Raw genomic sequence first — 6,332 nt, 5'->3', positions numbered from 1 at the left:
GGGGGTCTGTGTGATAGAAAGAAAAAAGAAAAGGGAACAAGTCACGCGATTGCGACAGTTACGGAAGAGTTACATAAGATGGACAGAGGAGAATTATTTTGTAGAGGTCGATAAGGCAGGTCGGAAATAGCTCGAGGGGTTCAAAGGTCAGGTCAACCCTTGAACAGACGATTCACCATTTATCGGCACAGACCGCACGTCATTGTCCCTTTTATTTTGTAATTGAAAGATTGATATTCTGATTTTTTTTTTCATCGTACTTATACGGCAGAAAAGTTTAGAATCGTGGGAAAAATAAAAAATGACCATATAAATGAACACAAACAGTCAGACATAAAAAAAAAATCAAAAATGAATTTCGACCAGCAAATTAGTAGAATTTGAAACATTCCTTCGAACATTGACCCTTATCAATCACCAACCACCCCTCTTAATTCGTAATCTGCGACCAATTGTATTACACTCCCTTGACCTTTTCTTAAGTTTCTTTAATATTTTTATTTATTTTCGATAATTCATTATCATTATCATTATTCGTTCAATTACTATAATTATTTATTAATCGATAACAGTAACGACAGAAAAATATGATTTAAATCTCAGTAACGAAGTTATTCACTCGCATTACCGGTCAGCCACCCTTTTTGTCTTTTTCACCCTTTTACGCACCATTACGCAATTTATCGATTTTGCTTTCGGCAACATTCAATATCTTTCATTGACCTGCTCGCCTTGACCTTTGACCTCCATTTACTCGCTTAAGAATATAAGGTCGAAGGTGGAACATGCGCGTTACTCCCGTTTCCACGTGTCACATGGAATATGACGTGGCGTTTGGAATTAAAAAAGAAAAACGGGAATAAAACGACTTTGACATTCGAAAGGAAGAGGAATATAGTCAGAGAAGAAGAGAGTGGTCGGAAATTGAGAATGCGTGTATTATTCAGAAGTGTTTTCATGAATGCGATCAATTCCTCAAAATTCATGTAGGATCGTTGTGCCCGTCTTCTTGAAATTTCGTTATTTTATTTATCATCATCATTCTTGCCCTTATAGCCTTCTACGTTACAGTATAGTTCATTTAACGTTAGCTGGAGGCGAATGTGCGTATTCAACGAATTTTTATACGACTCTTATGCCTCGAGATATCGTTATATGAATTTTATATATTTTCTTTTTCTTTCTTTTTTACTATATAACTACTTACTGACATTTGGTCCCAAAATGTCGAGCGTCGATAATGGGAGAAAATGGTACATAGGGGCTAGTGTGCGTCCCACGATGTAAATTACGTAGTACCGATACTATAGTAGTAGTATTAATAATAGTAATAGTATTAGTAGTATTAGTAGTAATAATAATAATAGTTGCATAACTATTAACAGTGATAATAGAAGCGTGTACGTATACGTGTATCAGTGCGATAGTAGTACCACATTATTATATAGAATCGAATGGATAGAAAAATTGTCATTGGTCGCCTCAATAATTTCGTATTTCGCGCCATTGGGACCAAGCGCCAGAAAGTGTAACGAGAGTGAAAAATGCTTTAAGAAATATTAAAATTGAAAAGAAAAATCGAACCTGACACTTTCTATCGTTAATTCAATTTCTTTCCCTCCTTTCCGTATTTCGGATAGATACACGTGTGCGTGCGAGACAGAGTGACGTATAGCGCGCATTAGCAGAAAGAAAGGAGGAGAAAGAGTACAAGATAAATTGAAGATAGAAAATATTAATAGTGACAATTTTTTAAGAATTTTTATAGGAGAGTGAATGCGATTGTACGTGTATACCTTAGAGAGGTTAAGAGAGAAAGAGATAGATAGAGAGAGAGAGAGAGAAAGAGAGAGAGAGAGAGAGAGAGAGAGAGAGAGAGAGAAAGAGAGAGAGAAATGGATAGAAAAAGCGAGAAAGAGAGGTAATAAGATATCATTTTTTTTTCAATGTCTTTTCATCTTTTTTTTCTTTTTTATACAATTTCAATTATTTTAACTAGTGTAAACTTTCGATACCACTCTGAGAGCGTTCGCATCCCACCATCCTCCGTTTCTCTCGAAATAAGAACAAAAATAGAAAAAAAAAAACAAGAAACCAAAAAAAGAACAGAAAATCCTAATGAGGATAATCGTAGCATGCAACCACCTCCCCTGCGCCTTATAAGGTATTGCGTATCCAGTATTTCTATAAATCTTTTAAAGTTCTATGTCTCTTTTCTTTTTTCTTTAATAATCTGCACCATAAGCGTTTTTGGTGTATAACAATTAGCCGTCGATAAGAAGAGGTTCGCGATAATCGCTAATGAAATTAACGTACTATCAATATGCATCGTCATTATCATAATCGTCTATTATTATTATTATCATCATCATCGTTATCATCATCATCATAGTATTTCGTTCTAAATCCATCGGGCATGTTTCGCCTTCTGCCATCGATCTTTATCCATCTTGAACCTGGTGTCAAGTCATTTTAAATCAGACCACATAGATCAGAACCTTAATCTTACGTCACTTCTATCATTAACAGTTCTTACCGTCACAGAGTGTCATCATTCGTCATTTAAACCCGACAGGAAAACAAAAAAAGGCTCACGTGGTGTCGTCAGTCACTAAATTATACATGCAACGACGCCACGAGATGTCAGTGTCATTGGGATTGACTGTCTGTATTCGCACGATTCTTTCTTGACTCGTTATTTTTTTGTTATTTTCTTTTTTTTCTTTTTATACCTGGTCTCTATGGCACTGGAAATGAAGTTCGTACTTAATACTTAAACGCTAAGATCATGAAATATGGCACAGATGATGGTAATAATAATGACAATTATTCTAATAATAATAATAACAATGGAGAATGATCAATGAATAGTCGACAATGTTAAGACAATAATAATAGTAATAGTAATAGTAGTACAAGTAGTAGTAGTAGTAATAGTAGTAGTAATAGTAGTAGTAGTAGTAATAATAATTATAATAGCAATGACAGTAGTAATAATAAAAAGAATGAATAAACGATAATCAATAGAGTCAATAACGATAATAATAGATGGCAATAATAAGTAATAATTAATATTTATAATAATAGTTAATAGTAGTAATAATAATAATAATAATAATAATAATAATAATAATAATAATAATAATAATAATGACAATAGTAGTAGTAGTAGTAATAGTAATAATAGTCCTGCAAAAATTATCTCTATTAAGTATTCGTTCGTTACAAGTTAATGTTATGGCATGTAGTGTCTGTGTGCGCGTGTGTATGTGTGTGTTATGTAATGTATATCTGACGTATCTAATTATTTCATGTAGCTGTACGTGTGTACGTGTATACATGTGTTTAACTCCACTTTTTCTCATCAATAATTCAATGCATCCTTTTTTTCACTTTACGCGCCTAGAATCCATTATTTATTTATTTATTTATTTATACCTCTTTAGTTAGTTTTAGTAAATAACGTCTCGTATTAATTTCATTTCAATAAGTTACATGCTATCTAGAGTATATAGCAGTTTAAACGTCGGGCGCGCCGTTGGGCCCGTCCCTCTCGGGCCCCCACTCTGACCCCGTATGGCCAATGGACCAATGGGAAGCGTAATATTCGTTCGAAATGGGCGGTGCCTGTGAGTGGGCGTGTCGGAGGGGCCCAACAGGACGCCCGATGGCGAAACGGTAGAGAACCCTTCAACAATATATTCCTCCAATAATGTACATATGTCGAATCTCACTTCGATCGGTACGGTAGTAACGGTTTATTTATTTAAATTGAATAATCGTAATAACTAATTAGCGTAGTAAAGTAGTTAGTGGATTTCCATTATTTTGCGCGCCGCTTCGAGAGAAAAGCGCCGGGGCGCCGTCGAGTTATTTCTTTTTTTCAGCCCCGAAAAAGAGGCCCCTCTTTCCTTAAGTCTCACGTACTTCGGCATCGTGTATTTATTTTTAATTGAATTAATTAATTTCAATTTTTGTTCTCATTCATCTAACATTGTAAAAACACGAGATGCTTCCTCCTCCCGTAGCCTTTGTTCCTTTTTTTTATGTCCCAGTGCATTAAACTTCTTCCTTCATCCTTAGAGATTTTCTGCTTGTTTCTTCTTGCTCTTGCACACACACCCCACATATAATGTAATGTAATTTCCATAAACAATTCCCTTAGACTTTCTTGTTCCAAGCGGGTTATATATATATATATATATATATATTATATTTCTTTATCTCCTTATAGACACATACATAAATTTATATATATATATATATATATATATACAATTTAATATATATGTATTTATGTATATATGTATAGAAACATATAAATAAATTTAATTCAGAACACAATATCACGAATGAACGAGCGATTTTTACGTAAAAGATCGATCATCATCGAGAAATTTACACTTTTGTCTCTTAGTCTGTTTACATATCTTGTCATTATTTATTTTCTTCACTTTTTCTCTCTTTATCACCCTATCTTTCCCCGTTTTCCTCTCTTCTCTATAAGCTCTCACTCTCTCTCTCTCTCTCTCTCTCAATGGCAAATTCACACATTTCTTCATATTCATTTTCCTTGTCCCCAAAACCATTACACCCTTCCGACACCTATCTTCCACAACCAGGAACAATTCCAGCACACAATCCTAGACGGATACGGCAGGCAATAGTTATAATCTTTAATAATCTCTTCGCCATTCCCGTTTTACTTTTCCTTTTCTTTTTTTCTTTCTTTCTTTCGCTTCCTTTTGCAATTATAATTCGTTTCCACCAATCTCACTTGGCTATTTCACTGGGCGCACATGTGTTCCTCCCTAATCGTTAATTACACGCACACACACTCTCTCGTAATGGACTTCACGCCGTCTTGCGGTATTAATTATTCCATTCTTAATTTCATATATATATATAAATATATAATATATATATATATATATATATATATATTTATATATATCTCATATATTACCTGCGGGACTCGTAAACGTCCCGGCCCTCTCGCGTTGCTCGAACGCGCTCCACGTAATCATATCCTGGATTATAATCATAAGCGTAATAGTTAATTAGTCGGTATACCCAGCCAATTATCAGAAGCGGACGTCCTAATCGCCACGTGTAAGATATTTAATTTTTCTCTTTCCTCCCTATCTCCAAGCACTGTTCCTTATCACTCAGTTATCAGACCTGCAATGATCGGTCCGGGTACTGCTAATAATAATAATAGTAAATAAATATAATAATAATACATTACTGACTAGGATCTCGCGATTCGACTAGAACTTGCTTTCGAGCAATGAGAAATGTCCCTATTTTTCTGCGTCAACTAATCCCTAAATTATTCTTCAGTAATCAGGTAACCAGAGACACGCACGCATACACTAACAATTTTAATTTTAAAATTTTCAAATCCGTCGCCGCGATGGTCCCGACGGTTCAACATTGTGACGGACAAATGTATTATTATTGGGCCCTCTTTTTAAATCTTTGTCACGGATTTTGTTCTGTTCTCAATTTCAACTTTTTTTTTTTTTCAAAAATGTTCAAGATGAACCCCTCTCTCTCTTTCCATCGCTACGCCAAGGACCAAAAATATTCTACATAATTAACATTTTTCTTTTCGTCTATCAATTCGAAATTAGCCCCGTCGAGTGTTGCGTCGTGCTCGCATACATTTGTTAAACATCGTATACGGTATGGATACTGACACGTGAATAAAAATAATGAGAAAAAAAGACAGAAAGAGAAAGAGATAAAGAGAGAGATTCTATATTTACGTGACGTCGTTTTTTTCTTCTTTTTCTTTAATAAATAAATAATTGACCGATAGTTGGCTGGGTATAAGCAATATACATTTATACATGACTGTATATATACATATGTGTATATCTATACGCCTGACGTGAACCAGTAGTGGCCTATCCGCATGTACCGCACGCGCACGCGTGTGCATCCTAATTCACACCTGGATTTTTAATTAGCGACGCCGTCCGAGCATCGCGCGAAGCAATTCGAACGACAATTAACGAACAACGAACAATGAACGATCAAAGATTTAAAGAATTAACGTCTATCTTTTTTCCTCCTCTTCAATAGTATAAAGCTACGTCACGTCGTTATGCGGGACACCCTAATTTATATTTTATTTCTTTTTTCTCGGTGTTTCTGACTTTTGCATTTTCCCTCCGCTCCCTTCTTCTCCTCTTCCTCGCGTCACGTCTTCCTCCTCTTCGCCCATTTGGATTCTCCGTTCCGTCCCTTTCAAAGTCTCACGGTGTCGCAATTATCTCTTTCACCCTCTCTCGTTTATCTCATTGGAAAGTCTCATGACCTGAAGG

General features: G+C 35.3%; 1 protein-coding gene across 9 annotated transcripts in view; it reads right to left on the bottom strand.

The window, feature by feature from the left end:
- LOC107269990 (plasma membrane calcium-transporting ATPase 3) overlaps positions 1 to 6,332 on the bottom strand; it is a 128,900-nt gene that overhangs the window by 2,649 nt on the left and 119,919 nt on the right. The window lies entirely within an intron of this gene.

This window comes from Cephus cinctus, unplaced genomic scaffold (genome assembly GCF_000341935.2).
Source record: "Cephus cinctus unplaced genomic scaffold, Ccin1 Ccin1_scaffold0695, whole genome shotgun sequence".
Lineage (NCBI taxonomy): Eukaryota > Metazoa > Arthropoda > Insecta > Hymenoptera > Cephidae > Cephus > Cephus cinctus.
The sequence above is the reverse complement of the archived record's forward strand: the minus strand, read 5'-3'. Positions and strand labels throughout refer to the sequence as shown.